This window comes from Coturnix japonica, chromosome 1, assembly GCF_001577835.2.
Source record: "Coturnix japonica isolate 7356 chromosome 1, Coturnix japonica 2.1, whole genome shotgun sequence".
NCBI lineage: Eukaryota > Metazoa > Chordata > Aves > Galliformes > Phasianidae > Coturnix > Coturnix japonica.
Genome location: NC_029516.1, coordinates 56,042,640 through 56,064,889, shown reverse-complemented (window position 1 = coordinate 56,064,889; position 22,250 = coordinate 56,042,640). Strand labels below are relative to the sequence as shown.

General features: G+C 41.6%; 1 protein-coding gene across 3 annotated transcripts in view; it reads left to right on the top strand.

The window, feature by feature from the left end:
- KIAA1549 (KIAA1549 ortholog) overlaps positions 1-22,250 on the top strand; it is a 122,857-nt gene that overhangs the window by 32,772 nt on the left and 67,835 nt on the right. The gene's annotated exons all lie outside the window — the stretch shown is intronic.

Below are 22,250 nucleotides of genomic sequence, written 5' to 3'. Positions count from 1 at the left end.
CCTCTTCTCTGGCTTTATTTTGACTAAGTGTCTGCAATTCCCCCTTTCCCTGCACTTTTAAATGTACAGTTACCCTTTGTCTTGGTTTCTGTGAAGTTCCCCTTTCCCTTTCTATAGCACAGTGTTACCTTACCACCATTTTGAGGCTTTGCTCACTCTTCAACATACAGAGAATTATTTGGTGTAACCCGCTCTCAGGCACCTTTGTCTATGCTACTCTGGGTTTTTAAACTGTGTTCTCTGCAGTAAGTAACCAGCAAGATGTATAGCATTGTCATTTTAATAACCGATAGAAGTGCAGTCCTGTTCTGTGAGTGCTTCCAAAAAGCAGCTCCAGTTTGAGCAATTGTGCTCAAGGGAGCTGAATTACTCAATTTGCATGCAGCTGTCTCTTTCTTTTCATGCCCTTGTGTCACCATGGACAGGGACTAAGGGCAAAATAGCTCCTGACTGCCCATGGCATCCTCAAAACACAGCATGCTCTGAAGAACAGTGTTATGTAAACTGATGCTGTAACTGTAGATCCCTGATAAGCAGGCAAGCTGTACTTTGTGAATAGGGGGCAAAGTGATGAGCACACAATACACCTTTATCCAGGCCCGGCTGCAGTTCTGCACTGTGGCTTGAGATCTTTGTAGAAGCAGGCAGAGGTGTTGGGAGGAGGGGGCTGTGCCCCATTCCTGACTGGAGAAATTCACCCTGCCTTCAGACAGGGTGGGTTGCATCTCTTTCTAGCTTTAGCTGAACTGCAAACTTGCATCAGTAAAATATTAATGATTGGCAGCCCAGTCTAAATTAAATATTTAAACTTCTCCATTGTGCCTCAACTATATTGTTGGAAGAACTCCACGTCGTTTAAAATTAGTCATTCGGATTGGGCACGAGCATTCAGGGATCGCTCCATTTTTATGTTAAGTAGCTTAATTCCCTTATAGGTCTGTGAATTAAAAGCCTTACTGAAGTAGATATTTAGTAGTTCATTAAGATGAACCAGAGTGGAGTCAACTACAATTTTGGTAAAAGAAATAATCCTTCACAGTGTCAGCTGGAAGATATTTGACAGCCCTAGTTTCAAAATCTTGAGCCATGCTTGGTAATGTAATTAGTGCAACCAAGTCTGAAACATGTTATTTTTGGGGGAGAGAATACTGAATTTCTGTGTAGGAGAAAGATGGGAGTGTTTAAATTTCCTTTTGTGGTTACAGAAGGAAGAATTGATAAGAACAAGGTGTTTTCATACTTAAACCATTTCTCTTGGCTTAATGTGCTAATAGCAAGAAAAAAGAGTTTGTGTGTTTTTCTGAAGGCACAAGTTAAAGCCCTTCATAGTTTAAGGTAAGTTACTAGTTTTGTGGGCATAATAAATCAATGAGCTAGTTGAATCTAGTGATGTGCAGGTGCTTATTTAATATTCCTCAAAACTGCTGTAAAGATAAGACAGCTTCTATTTGTTGTGTTACCAAACTAGTAATACTGCTATCCACCATTTGCTTTGTCACACAGTGGGAGATTGCCAGCATTTACCTTTTCAGACTAAAATTACCCACTGTATTTCTTCATGTATGGTCACCATAACAGTTGAGTTATTTTAAGTAAGAATAGTTTGGAAGACTATAGGAATATTTTGGTTTTGAGGTGAACAACTGATAGCCCATTGAATTTGGTGCGCGTTTAATGTACTTTGTTTCTGGCAGAAAGGCTGCTTGTATGAAGAAACTCTAATCAACACAAATGATTTTTCTCCAAGTAAAAAGCAAGTGTCCTTTAGGTTAGAAGAGTTTATGGAGAATTGTTTGGATGCAAAATATGTTTGGCATATTTCATAATCAGGTTAATTTAGGAAAGAGGTAAGTTCAGTAACTATCAAAACACTAGTATCAGGTTACTAAATGCTTGCCTTTTTTTCTGACCTTTGCTTTGGTTTCCATAGTTATGCATATTTATTGTTGCAGTTCCATATGGGGCAGCTGTAAACTGCAATGTATAAGAACATCTGGTTATGCAAACCCTTGTTGATTAAGGGGAAGGAATGGAACGGCATTTAGTGTACTAAAAGACCACCTTCTTAAACAAAAGCCTTGCATGTGGAGTTCAAATATAGCACAAGTTTTGCTTCGTTCTTTCATCTTGAGACACTTTCTGAAATAACATACGCTTTTCATACAGTTTGCTTTCCAAGATACTTCATTACCTAAAAATCAAGAAACAAAATGCTCATCTCTTTATCCTCAGTTTTAAGTCATTGCTTCTTTTACTGGGTAGCAAGGATGTGGCAGATGCCAAGCTGGTGATGAGCCTCTTAACATGTAAGTGCTGGGAACTGTGAATTGAACCAGTCTGGTGAAAGCGAAGCTCTCTGGACTTTATGGAGTATCAAAGTATTGCTGTATAATCATGAAACAATCATGCAGGTAGAGAAAAGCAGACAAATTTTGCCTTGATTAGCTCCTAGGGAAACTCATTTACACTCCAGGCAGTGATTACTGTGTGTTCTGGAAGCTCAGTGCCACTTGTTCTATCTCTGCACTAACTTGATCATTTTGAGCTGAGGACTATAGGAGATTTCACTAAGTAGTAACAAGCCGTGTGTATGTGTGTTCAGATGTCTGGCTTTCCAACTGAACAACTATAAGAAGCAGACGTTTGAAATAGGTTAACGGTTACAGGGAAAACTGCATCTGATATATTCATTAGGAGAATGTAAATGCTTGAGAGTTATGTAATGCTCTGAGTATGCTGTCAGAAGCAAGGGTGGTTGTTTTTTATTTTGTTCTGTTGCAGGAATTCTCTGGAAGCTCTTTATCAGCTTGAAGTTAAGATAATAAAAGTCCTCTTAATGCATAAAAATAGTACCCACCTTTGTTATAAAGCTAACAAGCTATTGCAAACGATGAAGTGCTACATCAGTGAATATTTAGATGAATGTAGGTGAGTAAATCTCACCTACATGCCCTGTTCTTGCTCATGTGAAAGAGTAAAGATGGAAAGGGGGGAAAGGAGCAATGATGAGTAGATCTCAGTATTGAAGTCTACAGAAAACAGTTTTCTCTCTCTTATTTATGTCTGAATTACACCGAGGTGGCAGACTATAAAGGAATAACATGCAGTAGTTTTTGAGCAGTCTTAGGAATTATGTGTTGGTGTATCATCAACACAGCTGTTCCATTGCAATAGTGTGTCATGATTACATTTTGCAGAAAGCAGGGGAAAAAAAAAGAATTAGATGAAGCAATCCCAAGGGTTTAACACACTGCTGTGTAGCTTTAAAATAATAATAATAAAATGTTGTTCAATATTTACTTTATGGTTTTAATGAATTAGAGAAGTGTGGGGATTTAGAATAAAACATTCATAATTTACGGAGCATTAAGCATAGAATATACTGATGCTAATCCAGTGCTACAGCACCCTGTGTAGCACATCTGTCTTCAGAAAGATTTCTCAGTTCTCCTGAGGTACTTGCAAGAAACTATGTTTTTATGGCCATTATGTAGCTGTGTCTTGTTTTAACGATGCAGTACCATGTGGTTGAATTAAAAGAGACTAGTTGGGCTAGGGAACAAAAGGATGAGTATTTGTAGGATCCATGCTTTCGGGTAGACAAACACTGGCTGGGTCGTCAGCTGCTGGGAGAAGTTTTAGCAGTCTGTTACCATCCAAACACAAATGCTGGTGTTTTTGAAGTAAAGGCAAGGATCAAATGAGAGTTTTAGTTTCCTAGACTGGAAAAGAGGATGGAGGTGTGCAGAGGTGAGAGAGTAGAGGGGTCTGGTACTGCTGGGGGCATGGAGTTAGGGGAAACTTGGAGTATTAAGAGTTGCAAGTTGCAATGCAGAGTTATTACTCTGATGGTACAGTCTTGTTCTAAAGCTTTTGATTCTGAAGTGCTGCAAAGATTATCAGAGGGCTGGAGCACCTCTCCTATGAAGACAGGTTGAAGGAGCTGGGCTTGTTCAGTCTGGAGAAGAGAAGGCTGTGGGGAGATCTCATTATGGCCTTTCAGTATTTTAAGAGAGATTATAAACAGGAGGGAAATCAACTTTTTACATGTGTAGATCGTAGAATCACCAAGGTTGGAAAAGACCTCCCAAGATTATCCAACCTGTCACCAATATTTCCCACTAGGTCATGTCACACAGTACAACATCTCAGCGATTCTTGAATACCTCTAGGGACGGTGACTTCACCACCTCTTGCCTGGGCAATCCTTTCCAGTGCCTGATCACTCTCTCAGAAAAGTAGTATATCCTAATGCCCAACCTGAGCCTCCGATGGCACAGCTTGAGGCCGTTCTGTCTTGTCCTATTGCTAGTTACGCAGCAGCAGAGGAGGCCACCCTTCACCTCACCACTACCTTCTTTCAGGTAACTGTAAACAGTGATGAGGTCTCCCTTGAGCCTTCTCTTCTTCAGACTGAACAATCCCATCTCCCTCAGCTGCTCCCCATAAGACTTGTGATCTGGATCACTGGCAGCTCCTTTTCCCTTTTCTGAACACGCTCCAGTGCTTCGATGCCTTTCTTGTAGTGAGGGGCCCAAAACAGAGCCCAGCACTCTAGGTGCAGCCTCGTCTGCTAATTTAGCCAAAACCATTCTGCATTTACCAGTTCTGTGCTGTTGAAGGCTTAGCTAGGCTTAGGATGATGTCGTCTGGTTACTGTTATCTGAATGTTGTGCAGGTTCAGACTTTGTATTTATTGTATTTGCAGTGTTCCATTTACTTCTGTTCTTGGCACCTGAATAAATACTTTCTGACATTTTCTCTCCACCTCATCTTGCATGTTTTCTAGATTCCTTTATGTGTAAGGAAATAAAATAAGCAGGAGGTTATGTCCTATTTCTTTGCTTGCTGTTGTGAATTACTAGACAAAAATCAAGGCAAATACTTTTGTTTAACGTTTAGCCAGCCAGTAAGCTGTGTAATTAAATGACAATAGAGCATCTATTCAGACTTGTTCTGTCCTGGATGGAAGGTTCACTACATTAGGGCTCTTCGATGTAGTGCTAGTCAAAATGTACTTAGAGCTGGCATGCAACCACTGACAGCCAAATCCTACTTTATTTGTCTTTTTTCTTTTTTTTTTTTTTTCCCCAGAAGACAGAAAAGATGATTACCCTGCTTAGTCATAATACTGAACGATCATAGTTTTATGAGCACTTAGATAATGTAACAGACTGCTCTTTTATATAACTTTTCCCGGTACTGCCTTGTTTTGTATTAAGACTGTGTTTTAAGCCAGGGGCTTGGTTATGTTCCTTTCTCCCTTGCCGTAGCGCGTTCCCATCTGGGGTTAGTTTAACTATTCTGCTTAGCGTGCTGACATGACATGGATAAAATGGTGGTGGTTATTTGGTTTTTATAGAGCTCTTAACTGAATCATCTGCAGTCACACCAACTTCTTCAGGGAAAATCACCTGCACAGTTTCAGGCTTTTGCACCCCACACTCTCGGTTCTGTAGTCTTAACATTTGTATACCAAAGTTATCAAGCCAGAATGTAGCTGAGGTGGGGAAGGCGAATGCTGCCTTTAGGCCAGGTCTGCCCTGATTCATGTACTGATCTAGACTGCATGACAGGTTGTGCAGAATTTTAGCTTATGGCTCTGAAATGGAAATGAAATCTTTGATTCTTAGGCACTGAGAGAACTAACTTCTGAATGTGAAAAGCTACAGATCTCTTTTAAGTGTCCTGAATTAACAATTCTGTGATCGTAGAATCACCAAGGATGGAAGAGACCTCCAGGATCATCCAGTTCAACTGTCCACCTGTCACCAGTATTTCCCACTAAACCATGTTACTCAGTACAACTTATGAGTGTTTCTTGAACACCTCCAGGATGGGTGATCCACCACTTCCCTGGGCAGTCTGCTCCAGTCCCTGATCACACTCATGGAGAAGTATTCCCTAACATCCAACCTGAACCTCCCCTGCCACAGCTTGAGGCCGTTCCCTCTTCTACTGTCATTGGTTACAGGGAGAAGAGGCCGACCTCAGCTTCACCACAACGTCCTTTCAGATCACTGTAGAGAGGGGTAAGGTCACTGAGCATCCTCTTCTTCAGACTCTGTTATTTCAGATTCTGTGATTTCAGACTCTGATTCTGTGAAAAAGACTGAATAATCCCAGTTCTCTCAGTCACTCCTCATAATGCTTGTGCTCTGGACCCCTCACCAGCTTCTTTGCCCTTCTCTGAACGCACTCCAGTGCCTTTCTTATAGTGTGGGTCTCAAAACTGAATGCAGCTCTAGACTAGACAACCTTAGCAGTGTTGAGTACAGAAAGATGATCACTTCTTCTGGCAATTCTATTTCTGATAAAAGCCAAAATGTCATTGGCTTTCTTGGCCACCTGGGCATTCTGCTGGCTCATGTTCAGCTGGGCATCAACCAATACCCCTACATATGTTTCCTCTACACAGTCTTCCAGCCACTCTGCTCCAAGCCTGTAGCACTGCCTGGGGTTGTTGTGGTCAAAGTGCAGGACCTGGCATTTGGTCTTGTTGAACTTCATCCCACTGGGCTCAGCCCAGATATCCAGCCTGACCAGATTGCTGTGTAGAGCCTTCCTTCCCCCAGGCAGATTGATGCTTCCTGCCAACTTCATGTCATTACAAACTTACTGAGGGTGCACTCCATGCCCTCATCCACGTCATCAATAAAGATATTGAACAGGACAGGCCCCAGTACTGGCTCCTGGGTGTATTACTCATGACCAGTAGCCAGTTGGATTTAACTCCATTCATTGCCACTCTCTGGGCCTGTCCCTCAAGCAAGTTCTTTACCCAGCCAAGAGTGTACCTATCCAAGCCATGGAGCTGCCAGCTTCTCCAGGAGAGTACTGTGGGAGACAGTGGTCCTCACGCACCTTTTCTAATATTTTTATGTCCTCATATTGTGGTGCCCAAAACAGCACATCCTTTTATCCTGAGTGATGCTGAGTGCAGTGCTCCAGCTGCTAGTCACGTGTTCTGTTCCCAGCTGTTGATTCATCTGACTCGTGATGTTTGTAGATCTGCAGAGAACTGAGAGTAACTCATACCTGGTGCTAAGTAACTCCAGCCTTTGGTCCAAATCATAACTGCAGTTCAGCTTATAACTCTCTGTGTTAAAACCTAAATGTGAACTGTGCTTCCTTCCAGTTAATTCTGGTTTACGCCATGTCAGATAAAAGGCTCATTTTACGTTTTGTGTTAATCAAGCTACTACTTTCACGAACAAAACAAAATATTCAATAAAGTGTAAAAGGAAACAGATCTTCAGAGGCTTTCAAGTGACAGAGTGAAGTGTAAGTGATACTATAGTTGTACAACACCATTCTGTTACTAAAAACAGAAGGAATCCATGCTTGCTTGCAAGCAGATTTTGCAGTGCTTGGACAGGATTTAGAAGAGGGCATTTGTGTGTTCCTTAAAATACAGAAATAAGTTTTAGTGGAAGAGGAAACTATCAAAGAAGATCATAGGATGAAAATGTTCCTTGTGTCTATTGTTGAATCTGCTGTAGGGCACCCGGTTGTCTGTATGAAGGCTTTCAGCAATGGGAACAGGAGCCAGAGCTGGAATTGTACAGCAGGTTGTGAGTGTTGACATCATTTTTGTCATACAAATGTTTTAATTATTTTAATTATTCACTTGTTAGGTAAGCATATGGGGAAAGCATGTTTCAGATTGCCTGTTTTCTTGTTGGGGAAAAGGTCACTGTATTCTGTTTTTTGCTGGGTTGTTTGCCAGGTTGAGCTTTGCATCCATAAGTATTTGGCTGCTTGTTTCATGTGCAAAAGAACTCTAAGCAGGATCCATTTTCCAAAGTGATTAGGTTCTTTCGTTTGTGCAGCTGTTTGAGAACTGCTGTTGTGACTGGGTGGGTTTTTGGATATCAACTAGGTGAATGGATAGAAGGGTAACTTGGTCTTATATAAAACTGTACCAAGATGGGCAGAATTTATGGATCCAGGTGTCTTGATAGCTGTTTCTTTCTTCTCTTTCCATTCCAGTTCAGCTAGGGCAGTAACAGCACATCAGTGTCCAAGATATCTGTACTGGGCAAGAAGCTGCATGTGTGGTGCTATGTCTGGAGCTGTGGACGTGTGCTTGCTAGCCAGCTGCTGCCTAAAGGCACGTTACACAATGAGCTCTGCCAGAGTCTCCCTCAGTAAGAAGGTGGAGAAGGGCAGATATATGGCTAATTGATATTTTCTTTGATTTATATGCTTATTTTTATGAAATATGAGAGAAACTGGTTACTTTTGAGTTTCTGCTGAATATTTCTGGAATCGGATAATGCATTCAGAAATTACTGGAGAAGACAGACAGAATAACATATTCCTTACTCACTTAGGAAGTCAAGCTTAAAATAGTGATTTTTAGGTTACGGTCTGTGTAGAACTGCGCGTTGCTGGCAGCTGTAGAAACAGAGCTGCTGAGGAGACTGCTATGATGTCTCCCAGAGATCACGCTAAAAACTGTGCTCTTCTGAGTGCTATTTTTTCTACCCTCTGTAGTAGTCTTTTGTAGTTGAGAACATGCTCTAATAGCGTTATTGTCCTCTTTGTATCTGTTGTAGTTTCCATGGAAATAAATACAGGCTCTACTTTAGAGCAACCTACGTGATAACCGTAGTTTATATGGGTTTTATCTATATGATTGTGTATGCATGTTTAATGTTTTTGTCTCCTGTTCATTCAGACCCTTAGCTGGAGGTGGTGGTGTGACGTACTTCCCATTTGGTTTCATCTTAGGGTGTTTTGTGTAGTGGAATTTTAGAAGCCTGGTAAACATGAATGCATACTGTCTGCCTCTGGGCATGGAAATAAAGCTAAAACTGCCCACTGCAGGTCGTGCATTGGACTCCTGGTCCTTTACCATAAGGCGTGGTTCGATGATCTGATGAATGATAACGTAGAATCCTTTTTGAAGGGATTTCAGTGTTACTCTCAACTCTCCAGAAAGCTTCCATAGCAATGTGCTTTTAGCTTTTCATCCAGATTAATAAGGAAGAAGTGAATGCATGTGTGAGAGAGAACAGGCAAAATCTAAGATTGTCTGAAATAGAAGTGTTGCTAGGTAGTTAATTTTCAGGGAGGGAAGAGATGGAATGGTGGATGTCATGGGTGTCCTACTAAAGCCTGGAGTCCCAGTTTTTCTTGTGGTTTGTTCAAGCTGCAACAAAATAGTGGGTAACATATTTCACCTACTGTAACTAGAAGTGTCATAGTGAGTTCCTGTTTTGACCATTGAACCCATCTGGTGTCAAAATACAGTAGATGTGACAAACACAGTTTTGATCCCAGGATGGTCATATAAGAGTAACTTCTAGGGGCAAGATACACAGAACTTTTGGTTTTACCTCCATATTAAGAGCAACCTCTTCTTAAATGCAGCTGAAATATCCTGTGCTACTGCAGACACTAGAGCATTGACCCTATGGCACAGAAGTGTAACTGTCCTTAGACATTTCTCATCAGAGCTTCTTCAGGTGGAAGCATCACAGAGGATAAACTAAGGGAAAATTTTTAGTCCAGTGTGTAGTATATGCTCTCAGCTTTCTCACACGCTACTGTTGTCAGCAGTGATATGAATTTAAAGCATTCCACAGCAGCAGGAACTGTCCTACTTTGCTCTTAATCTCAGCTAGCGGGGCAGCACTAGTTGATAAAAATTGATATAGTTTTGGAAGCCCGGTATTAGATCTTGAAGTGCAGCTAAGGACAGCCTCAGCCCAGCTTACTGAAAAAAACATTTTTGCTATCTGTGGGAGTCCAAAGCAGCTCAAAATAAGTTTTTCATGACTTTGGTTTTATCCTTGATGTAGATATTGTGGGAAGCAGCCGTGCTGGGAATGAAAGGATGAAGTCCCTCCATAAAGTGTACGTGGGATGATGTCTGTGATGGGGACTGCTTTTTTGACTGTACAGTTGTTCAGGTGTCTGTACTTGCAGCACTTCTAAAATGTTTGTGGTTCTAACTAAGAAAGTGGTTGCAATTTCTTCTTTCTCATTCTGGTAGGAAGATGTGAATACAGTTTTGTGGAGCTGAATGTTGGTTATGTTTTGCTCACAGATTGAAATACTGCTCTGTTCATAGCAGTCTTTCAGAACATTTGACTTAACTCTAGTTGTAACCAAGAGCTGAACAGTCTGGCCTCTGAAGGATGAAGTGGTCATTGTTAGAAAACAAGAAAGAGGATTTAGGGGTTTGCCTTACTTAAGAGAGGCCCCTGACAGCATAACTAAACAAGCTGTGCTTCTGTAATGGGTTCTGTATTTGCTTAGAGATGCTGTAAATAACACATTCACCATGGAGGATGCACAGCTGGTGTCAGAGTTATACACACACTGTTTTCAAACACTGGTCCTTTTTACTACAGGGTTCCCTGTGGTGGAAAGCTGACAGTATATATGTCTGTCCAGCTGAATTCAGAATATGTTGCTCTGTTACTCTTAGTAGCATGCACTTTGTTTACTACCCATTGACTACTGATTACAAGTTAGGAGTAGGAAATTCCGTGTACACACCAATTATGATCATTGCACAAAACACACTTTGCGTGTTTTTAGTTGAAGCATTCCTTGGCAACCTTATACTTATGGTAGCAATTCACACTAGCAGTTTTAATTTAGCAGATCCTGGATAATTTCCTTTCTCGTGTAGCTGGGAAGTGTGGATGTTTATAAGCACAGATGATCGGGTTATTTTCTTTCAAACAGCTTTGCTGTGTATGAGAAACTGCACACTGGAGGTTTAGCCCAACAACTTCTTATTCTGAACGCATGACATTGATTTCCCTGTGCAATGTGTCTGAACAGCCTGGATCAGAGAAAATAGGTCTGAAAGAAGTCTCAAAGCCTCAAAGAAAGGATCAGCTGTAATTATAATTTCTAATGTGATTGTTTAAACTGCTCTTAAAGCCCTCCAGTGGTGGAGACTCCTGAACCATCTGAAGCCATTCTTTCCAATGTTGAGCAGCCTTGACATTTGGATAACTCGTTCCAATGGCTAATTTCAGTATTTTATTGGGTGTTTTAAGCTTGTTGATATTAGTACTGCTGAGCTATCTGGTGTGAATGTGGAAAAGAGATTATTCCTCTTTGCAATGACTTTACATGTACTTAAAAACAACATATTTAATTATGTACCTTCCCTTCATTAGAGAAACTCATTCTTATTCTCATGCTTTTCATTGTGTTCTTTGTAATTGGGCCATGATTGTTGAAGGACAATATCCAAAACGGGGCAGAAAGTCACACGCAAATACCTGCCATGTTTCTGTTGTATCAAAGCGTGAGACAGCAGAGTTGTGTTTTTGTATCTTCATGGAAAACTCCTGTGCAGTCAGCTGGGTCAGGAGCACTGCCTTTCATGCAGCACTTGAGGTGCTTTGCACAGGGCTGTGCTGGAAGGGCTAAGCTCAGCTGTGCTTAGTGCTACATAATGCTGGACCTGTGGGGGAAAGGCTGCATGGAAAGGAAAATCTAGTTCCCGTGGTTGAATAAGGCTCAGACTGTTGCAAATGAGAGTGTTTAAATATAGTGTATTTGAGAGCAAAGCTTCTCGAGTTATCATACTCCCAACACGTTTTCTCTTTCCATTTTAATTAACAGATTCTTTCTCACCATGCTATTTTATGAATGAGACCTAAGTCTCTGCACAGACAGTTATTTCCTGTGCACTGTGTGCAGACTTTACCAGGCTAGGACAGCACTTCGCACATATGAATACCTGTGTGAGGTTAAAAGTAAAGGATGATCAAGCTCAGTTTTGCCAAATGTATTTCTTCTTTATGTAGTCTTAAGCCACATTTGAATCATAGAATTGCTCAGGTTGGAAAAGACCCTAAAGGTCATCAAGTCTGCAGGGATATGATCTGCTCTGCCATCGGCCTCTCCTGGGCTTCAGAGAACATCTACTTAGTGCCTGGAGAACTTCCTGCCCTCCTTCTGCACAGACCTTGTTGGCTACAGGGCTATTTCACTCACATTTTCTCACTCGTCTCTCCCACCTGTTCTTGCACAGGATAGCAGGCCCCTTTTGGAGCAGCTGGAACTGGCTCTGTTATGACATGGGGCAGCTGCTGGCCTCTGCTCACAGAGGCCTTGGCTGCAGCCCCCCACTAACAAAACCTTGCCATATAAGCCCAATTACAGCACTAGATTTGATAACTGACGCACTATGGAAATGACCATACCATGGCTATTTCTTTATCCAATGAAATTGGCCATTATAACCTGTTATTTGAAATAAAAATGAAGGTAGTTATTAACATGTGCAGTCATTTTAGTTTCGTTTCTTTTATTTGGAAATATTGATATGCATAAGCTTTCTTTTTTTAGAAAATAACTGAGTAATCCTGTAATTAAATTGTTCTAAGTGTGTAATAAAGTAGAATATAATTGTGTGCTTGATCAGAAAGGGGTCTGATCTTTATTTTGAAAAACCATATTGGCTTTTATATACAAATAAAAGAAGTACATCAACTTTGCATTTGAAGAGCCTTTTCGTGAAATTCAACCTCAGGAAAGTCACAGCAATTTGTGGTAATCCAGAACCCTAGTTTCTAAATTCAGTTCAGAATGCAATAGGTAGCTGTTTCCTCTAACGGTGCTGCCTGTATGAGAGTAGTGCATACATGTCCCTGTGTGTATTGCAGTTTATGCTTCCTTACTGACTCCTGTGCCCATAGCTTTACTGAGCAGTAGTGGAGATCTTGTGCAGCTTTGTGCCACAGAGCCTATGGAGGGCAGAAAAGAGGCATGTCCCAGTGAGCTGAAGGACCAGAGGAGGTGTTAGTAAGACTGCCTGTACACTGTCATCATTCAGTCATGTGGCAGTTTGCTAAGCTAACAGTGTTGGTACTGGTGTGTTGTGGATCTTAAAAAATCTAAGTGTGATCCTTTATGGCAACAGAGGTGAAGAGCTCAGAATGATTATTCATGAATGTGGCAGACTTGGCTGTTGTTAGCTGTGTCTGTATGATGCCTTGCCAACTGTCTGTCCTTTTTGCCTCAAGGAAAAGAAGGTATTTTGTTTCATGTTGTTAGTAAATGTCAGTTATAACTAAAATATCTTCTGCAAAACTAGCGTGGCCAGGCTGTGGCTTTGCAGTATCATTAATTCTCTGTTGTTTTTAAACAAGTTTTGGTTACTCTTAGCAGTCTTGCTTGGGAAAGGTGCATAAATTTATCTTTCACAACAAATTATGAGGAAAGTCCCTGTTTTCTCTTTTTTAATGTTTGTCTTTTGTAGTGTATGTCCCAGTCAGTGAATTAGGAAGTGTTGCTTTGTTTTATTCCTGTTATGATACTGTTCAAGAATGCCATGATCAGATGACTCTGAAAGAAGCAGGGATATGTAATGCTTTCCACTCCCGCTCATTTCTCTGATCATCACAATTCTTCTTTACCTTCCTGGTTCTGCTATGGATGGCTTCTATGAAGAATACACCTTCAGTTCTTTTTCTGGATTATATCTGTATTCATTGTTTCTAGCAGCACATCCCTTCCTTTTCCAATACATTCATGCCACAATTGTTAACACACTATTTATTCATTCTTTTGTTAACAGAGGCTGTATCATCTATAGGGCCATGCAGAAACTCCATATCACAGGATGGCCTTGGCACCTGGTGTGATACAGAAGTCAGGGCTTGGGATGTCAGTGTTCATAGCTTCATTCTCTTAATTTCCAGGTGCCACATGCACCTCGAGCAACAACGGGTACTGAGAGGTAGAAGACTCACCTTATTAACTTGGGTGCTACTCTGAATGATAATTTATAGTCCCAGAGCATCCACTCCAGTGCTGGGAAAAGATGATGCAACTTCACTGGAGCCAGCAGTGTTGAACTCAATTGTGTCAGTCATGAAATTGGCTTCAGGTCTGATAAAGCAGACTACAGTGGCTCTGGATAACCTGTTTCCAGAAGAATGCTCTGAGAGCAGTAATTAGGTATGTTACATTGCATTAGCAGCAAGGGTGAATACGCTTCGGGCAAGTTTCCTTTCTCAAGCATGTTAAGGGCTGAGATTCCTTTACTTGTCGCATTTCGAGAATGTTATTAAGGAGAAAAAGACAAAAAAAAGACCAGAATTAATTTCTAAATCTAGAAATGTTTGTACAAGAAAACATGCTATTTGCGATTCCAGGATCTCTGATGGTTATCCTCAGTGCTGAGCAGTCCAAACCTGAACCTGACAGTCTGCTAGGAAGGGGCAGAAAAGCATGCAGTGTTTTTATTTGTTTGTTTCTGTTTTTCATTTGAAATAGTACTAGTTACCTTTTCTTTCTTCTTTAATAATTTTCCCAGGAAAGTGAATTCTGGAAGTTTGATAGCTATGAGTAATGGCAGAAGTTTCACCTTTGGTATTAGATGGTGAAACTTCCTATTTATTGCAGGGGCTTCTCTGGGTTATTTATTTCTCTTTTTTTCCAAGTGAGGTGAAGCTCAATAACCCTTGAAGGGTTTGAAGAAAAATCTTAGGTAAACTTATTTCAAACTTCTACTTAAGAAGTGACTACTTCTTGAACTTGGGTTCCGCCTCTTTGTACACTGCATTTCTTTCAGTGATTATAGATCATGGTGAACACTTAGCTTCAGCCTCAAAGGCTTCTCAGAAGCTGTTCTGCTGTTTCCCAGCTTTTTATCGTTTCCCTTTCCTCTGAGGTGAGTTGATAGAATTCTCTCTCGTGTAACCTGATTTGCCTAATGACACGTGCTAAGAATGCTACTAAATGCTTTCATATTTGACTGTACAAGAACTTTCCAACATTATTTACGTATGTGTAAGTATCCTTTCAGCATCTAAGGACTGCTGTAAAAAAGAAGGGGACAGACTCTTTATCACAGTCTGTTGTGATAGGACAAGGGGAAATGTATGCATACTAAAAGAGGGGAGATTTAGACTGGGTATAAGGAAGTTTTTTTTACAGTAAGTGTGGTGAGGCACTGGCACAGAGAGGCAATGGGTGCCCCATCCCTGCAGACACTCAGTGCCAGGCTGAAGGGGCTCTGAGTACCTGATCTAGCTGTGGGTGTCCCTGCACATTGCAGGGAAGTTGAACTACATGGCCTTTAAGGATACCTTCCAACTGAAAGGATTTATCATTCTAAGTAGCTGCTATAAAATTGAGTGTGTGCAGGCATATTTCAGTGTTATGGGCCAGGTGCCATCAAGTTTGCAGCTCTGATTTCAGTATACATTGATATTACTCTGCTGGTTGAAAATCTTTTTTTGCTCTTTCAGCATGCTTTATGAAACATCAGTCTTCTGAATTAATTTGTTGAAGTAATTTTTTGTGTCGTAGATTGGGGCCTCCACTTACTCCTCTTGGTTTATACAATTTGGGAGAAGCAACACTGCACCATAAGCAGTGAGCCTGCTGACCTGAACAACTGAAAGCTCAGTCAAGGGTATACATTTCCTTTGTCAGCACGGCCCAGTTAAGAATATATGTCAATGAATAGAGTCCCTGTGGATAACTGGGTTACTAGGATACCACATAGGCTCTGTTTTAATTAGATATTTGCGCTTGACTTCAGACTTTCCATTATTTCATTGCTTCTAGAGATTTTTATGGTAGCAACACAATTTAAGAGATAAAATTCACTTTCTTTTAAGGATGTAGCTTTTCCTAAAAGCATTTAATATGCAATGGGCTCAAAGTACTGCTCAGTGATACAGATGTCATCTGTAAAAAGAAGACTAGTATAAATGTCATCAGTCTTTTTGAAAGCTTGCAGTATCTCTGCATTTGGGGGAAGCTGCAATCTTGAGCCTAAGCAGGAAGCTTCTCAGTGGTCATTTGGTTGTATAAAAACTAGCACAGACTAGATAGTAGAAACCGAGTTGCTTTGCAGAAAGTAAACAGATGAAAAAATAAAAGTTGAATGGGGGGAATAAAGTTTTTACTTTCTGTTTTTCAAAGCATGACCCGCTTATCACGATGAGCGAATCTGGCAAGGGTTTTTCTTAGAATTAACATTTGCAAAGCCAATTCCAGTTCGTGTGTACTTTATCTCTGACACATGGCTTCCCACATGATGATGTCACGTACAAATACATGCCAGAAAAGCATGAATGCTCCCAACAAAAGCTAGACTTTTAAGTGTGATTTGATTTGCAGCACTGTATGTGTTTGTGTGCCTGGCCAGCCAGTCACGCTGGAGCACAGAGCTCTGCACAGAGCTGTTGCTTTCCTCAGCTGTGGGTGATGTTCTGTGGGAATACATCAAACCACAGTCTGTATTTGACATACTCTCTCAGTTTTGGGACCCTCACTACAAGACAGACATTGAGGCCCCGAAGTGTGTCCAGAGAAGGGCAACAGAGCTGTGAGGGATCTGGAGCACAAATCTGATGTGGAGTGGCTGAGGGAACTGGAGTTGTTCTGTGAGGAGAAGAGGAGCTCAGGGGAGATGTTATTGCTCTCTACACCAACCTGAAAGGAGGTTGTGGTGAGGCAGAGATCAGCCTCTTATCCCAGATAACAGTGATAGGGCAAGAGGAGATGGCTTTAAGTTGCACCAGGAGAGATTAAGATTGAGTATTAGGAAACATCTCCTCTCAGAAGGAGTGATGCTGCAGTGGCACAGGCTGCACAGGGAGGTGGTGCAGTCACTGTCCCTGGAGGTGTTCCAGAACCATGAGGGATGTGGTCAGTGGGCATGAGGGAATGGACTGGATGACCTTAGTGGTCTTTTTCTCTTTTTCTACCTTTATGATCCTATGATTCTCACCTGGTTATTAAAATTATGTGTTAAGAACAGTGTAGGGAGTGACCTGTAACTCAAGGGAGGATATCTTGAATATTTGGGTTTGCAGGTATTTTGCAGTCATGAAAAGCTGTTGTTTGACAGATTTTTGTTCCCAACCCACTTGCTAACATTTTTTCAAAGGCAGTAATACTGCGTGGGGGTAGTTCTCGCTGTGTGAGTGTGTGGAGGTGTTTGCACTGTCCTCCATCTGTGTGTGCTCTGCTCTCCTTACTGTCCGATCTGTTGTATGCTGTTGTCTTTTGCATAATGAAAAGCTTCACTTGAGTTGCAAGGCTTTTCCACTGTTGTGCAAAACAATGTGTTACAGTTGTACTAAATAAAGAAGGACTGGTGGTTTGTTTGTTTGTTTGTTTTTCTTTTAAACTACTGGTTACTGTGAACTACTGATGAGTTCTGCCTCAGCCACAGATACATTTGGAAGATTCTTGGATCAGAATGGAGGTTGTAAGTTTTCTGATGAGGTCATCCATAGAAATTGAGATCCCAGACTGCTTAATGGCTTTTTAATTTGGTGGTTTTCAGCAAAAGCCTGGGTTCATTGAGGTATCAGTTTGTACTTCGGTCAGTTTTAGATGTGGTGCTTGAGGAGTAATGTATTTTTTTGCCTCAGAAAAGTATGAAATTCAGTGAGACTGTCTTCGACTAGACCTGTTTTATTTCTACAAGGAATTCATCAAACCCTGCTGGCAGGCAAGCAAGGGTTTGTCTGTACTGCCTCCTTTTGTGCTTTGGTGCATCTTTTCTGTTCATTTGGAGCTGGAAAGTTGTGTTGGTTTGCTGTGGGGGAGGGAGAATTTCATGTAAACTTGCACCTGGGCGGCAGCTGAGCCACATCTGTTTGCATGTGGATAAAGAACAACTTCAAGATGTTCCACTTCTTTCTTGGCTACGTGTGGAACTCTGGTGTGCAAAGTGAGCTTGCACGTACATAGACACCCACTTTATGTGCTTCCTAGTAACAGTATTGCTTTTCTATTAGTACTGCCTTTTCTGTTATTGTGAAATGTTGCCTTCAACCTTACTGCAGTAGGAAAGGCTGCTGTGACTTAAATTTTGTAGTTCTTACTCTTTTCTCTATTTTAGTCTTTCATGTAGTATAAACATGTTAAATGCTGAAAATCCACAAATATACATTTTAAATGCTGAGAGATGCTTGGGATCTTTCCCAGGAAGATGATGAACACCTTTGAGAAAGGGCTGCCTGTCCTGTTGTCCTTTACCCCTCATGCAGCCCCAGCACGTGCTAACTGGAGGGAGCATTGCATGTGTGTGCAGTAGCAGCCTCTGAAAGCTGCTGCAGCCCTGCTGAGGGGCAGGACCCCCAGCCCTATCCTTGCCCTGACATCGCTGTGGTGACGGGGTTGCTGTCTCAGCTCAGTCTGTGCTCATTGTCTCCTGAGGAAGAAGGAGAGGACTTTTCATCTGCCAGCGCTCTGTGACTGGTATTTTCCTACAAACTAGACTCCTAAGAAATTAGTCACAGGCTGACACAAGAGAGCCGTGGGTATTTTTTGAGGTGATCTAATACGTACATGGCCTTCTTGACTGAAGCTGGGCTAAATGCTGTTAAATAAAGAAGTTATTGAGTGTTAAGCTGTATGAGGAAGAGTTGACGATTTATTCACTTACATTTGCACCTATCATCCTCTTTACCCTTGGGTGGTCTCATCCCACGCTACGTTCTGTTAATACAGTTTCAGACTTTACAGTCCTTAAGCAAAAACCTGAATTGTGGTGAATGACAAAAATTTTGTTGAAAGCTTCTTTGAGATGTGACGTGGTATCCTGGGCTCCAGCAGAAGAGGGGTGGCCAACAGGAACAGGGACGTGACTGACACACTCTACTCTGCCTACTTGAGGCCCAATCTGGAGTACTGTATCCAAGCCTGAGGTTCCCAATACAGGAAGGATGTAGAGCTGTTTGAAAGGGTACAGAGGCAAGCCATGAAGATGATCAGAGGGCTGGAGCACCTACACTTTCATAGATACTGATAGTTGTGGCAGTGTAACACTGCTATATTTTACTAGCAGGGTGCAGAAAAGAGATGTGACTTGTATAGAATTTGCAAACTGATCAGTGGCAGAGCTGAAATTACATGTCAGCTCCTGCATTTATAATAGCATGTGTATATATAAACATATATTTTTATGTATTCGTATACCAATGTGTATTTAAATGCAAACGTTGTTTTGCTTTATATGGAGTATGTAGAGTGTAACAGGGTTTCTCTCCAACAGTGTGAGTGTAGAGTGAATGGAGACTGTATTTCTCTAATTGCTTACTGCATAAACGACCAGCCTGGTTCCTGGGCCTCGCACACGTGTGCCTTTCTGGCAATTCAGCCATGCTTCTGGAAATGCAGCATTAGGACTTGTTGTGTCCAGTGACAGATTAAGGTGCTGGTTAATGTTGCTCAGCCTCCAGTCTGTTTCGGTGGGTGGTAGAAGCAGCAAAGTTCACCACCCCATGCACATTAGCATTTTACTTTTGCTGTCGCTCCTTTGGTTTCTGAATGTCTTTGTCTGGATGAAAGCATTGTCTTGGAGCCATCTGTGGCTCATGTGATCATTTCCACCGGTGTTCTCTTTCCCTCCCCTTTGCTGTAGCTTAGCATCACAGCTTGGCTTCCCAAGATATCTAGGTTTTTTTTATATACCATTACCAGCTTTGTGGAGTACAGCTTGTCTGCTTGTCATCCTGTCACCGTTGCCTGGCTCAATGGCAGCACAGTTGCTGGATGGTGAGTCTGTCACCCAACAACAACAGCTGTGCGAGCAAACAAGTCAGCATTGATATTAATCAATAGCTTTGTGCAGTCGTGGCATTAAAGTACAGCAGAACATGTGCAGTCTGTCAGCTCCTTTGTCCCACAGTGTAGTCAGATCAGCTGCTTTGCAGCAATGAGGATGTGATTGCCATGCGTTGCGCCTTCACCTCCTTCAGAGCACGGTGCTGCTCCTCTTTGTGCACTCTCTGGCTGCTCCCTGGCACATCTGCTTCACGTCCCATCTGCGCCCGACGAGCGGTGCGTAGCTCTGACAAGCAGTAGTCAAGTAGTGTGCTGTTCTGTTGGAGATGACAGAAAACAATAATTTGTATTAGTAATGACATGTCATTAGTACTCCCTGCTTCTAAAAAGCCAGGCAAAGGAACTAATGTACAACATGGGCTCGCAAACTCGCCAGGGAGTTTTTGTTTCAAAGTCTTGTATGCACAAGTGAATATTTCCCTCCACTCATCTCAGCGCTCTTACCTTGTCTTGTAGCTTTTCTGTGCTCTGGCAGTATTTCTCTTCGTTTTCCTTAAAAACAAACAGATAAACAGAATCCCACCACGTTTGGTTCTGAAGTTGTTTTCCTTCCTAGCTATTGCTGCATGTCTTTCAAAGCAAAACACAGGTTCTCAACAAAAGTCTAGCTGTAAAGTAAGTGTGAATTTAAAACCAGGACTGCCCTTACGGTATACATGTCTCTGGAATTGTTATTAGGCAGCTATGAATTGATGTTTGGACTGGATGATCTTGGTGGTCTTTACCGACCTTGATGATGCTGTGATTCTAACTAGCTCTACAGAAATCCTTGTGACTTGCAGTCACTTCCAGCAGGATTTTGCCTTGTCAAATAGAACAAAGATAATAGGGGCTCTCTGTGGGTGAAGGAAGATGAAAGTGCACAGCATGGGTGTGTGTAGGCAGTGCACTTGTTTTGTCTGTGGAATCAGCTTATCTATCATCACCTGTAGCTTTTTGCAGCTCAGAAGTGCTCTTACTAATCAGAACGTGGACACCTTTGCCAGTCATATTAAGTATCTTTTGTACTAATGCCATGTGTACTGTGCATTCTGTCTTCAGGCTGACCCAACTCTTGGGTTATTAGTGCTGGGGATTACACATGAAACCATGATGTACAAGGAAAACTTCATTCGTGCATTTGGCTGTAATTTGGGATTCATTTTAAGCAAAAACCGGGTGTCCAAAGTCCGACAAAAATGGGCATTATTTTACAGTATTTTTCTTCAGAGGACTGATAGCCTACCTTTATGCGTACTGGGAGAGAAGTGATGCATTTTGACAGTGCATGTTTTATGGTCTTGTGGTTCTTTTCCTTCAGTAACTCCCTGCTTACTCAAAACAGCAGAAAGGCAAAAACTAAAGTCACGGGAAGGAGTGGGGTCATGAAGAGCTTCAACGAGGAGAAAACATGTTACCCTGTAAAATACTGCACACAGAATCTGTAAAATAAAGCATATTATCACAGCAATACTATTCGAATAGCGGTGCTTGATGTTATAGTGGCATTAGCTCTGTGTGTTAATTCTTATAATTGTGCTTCTCGAATCAGCAGGTTCAGAACTTACCAAGTCAGTGTGTCAGTGCTTGAAAAACTGTGTCGGGGAATTTAGCAGCCGGGGGCAGAGGGGTGATGGCAGCAGTTTATCACTTCTGGAAAGTGCTGTTGAATTGGCAACAGTGTGTAACAGATAGGTGAACTGCTCCTGCAAAGATCTGCTGTGGACTACAGAGTTCAAGGCATGCTCTAAGGGCTCACTAATGTAGCTACACTTGAGCAGTCTGCTCTATCACCATCAGGCACTTACTGCTGCGTCCACTGGCTTTTATTTTCAGCTGTTTCCTAGTGGTTTAATTGGCTGGGATTCCCACCCCCCACCAGCTTTTTCAGTGTGTGCTGTCAGTAGACTCCAGTATGAAAACAGTAATGCTAGGAAAACAGGATGATTGGGGGATAGCTAAACTAAGAATGAAACCTTTGTCTGTACCCTAGAAAAAATGTCTGGGGGCAGTTTTCTGTGATTTCCTTGAACATTCGACACTGAAGGCTAATAATCCCATCTAGACATTTCAGGGAAGTGCTCAGTAATAAATCTTTTCTCTGTGAAACACATCCACAGTTGGAAAAAGTTTGTATGCACATCTTCTGTGCAATCCAAGAATACTTTTGCAAGAGCAAAAACTATAGTCAAGTTGTGCAATTGATACATTATTTTTTGCAAGAATCTTGTTAAAAAGTCTGTTGAAATCACAGCTTTTCCTCCTTGTTGCTTGAGCTCAGCTATGACTACTTCAGTCCTGCGAGCTGAAGCAGTGAAAGTTTTGTAAACAAAGAACTCCTACAGCGGGATGTGAATGAAGATGGCAGTTGTGTAGGGAAGCAATTTGCCACAACTGCTTACAGGCCAAAGTGAGATGAGAGGCTGGCAATGTAAACATAACTGCTGGACATATTTTATGGCAGCAAATGTGTTTTCTGACTCATGTAGAGGGAACCCTTCTTCATCTCTCATCAATAGTGTGAGCGTCACTCATTTCTGATATTGCCAGGAGCTGGTCCTTGGAAGAGAACAGATCTGCTTGTGTGCCTAATAAAAACAGTAAAACTGGAGGAAACAAAGTGATGCTAGTGGAAAGCAGAAGAGCAAACTTAGTCCTTGAAGTTACGCAAAGTTTTTCTGTGTTGTACCTTA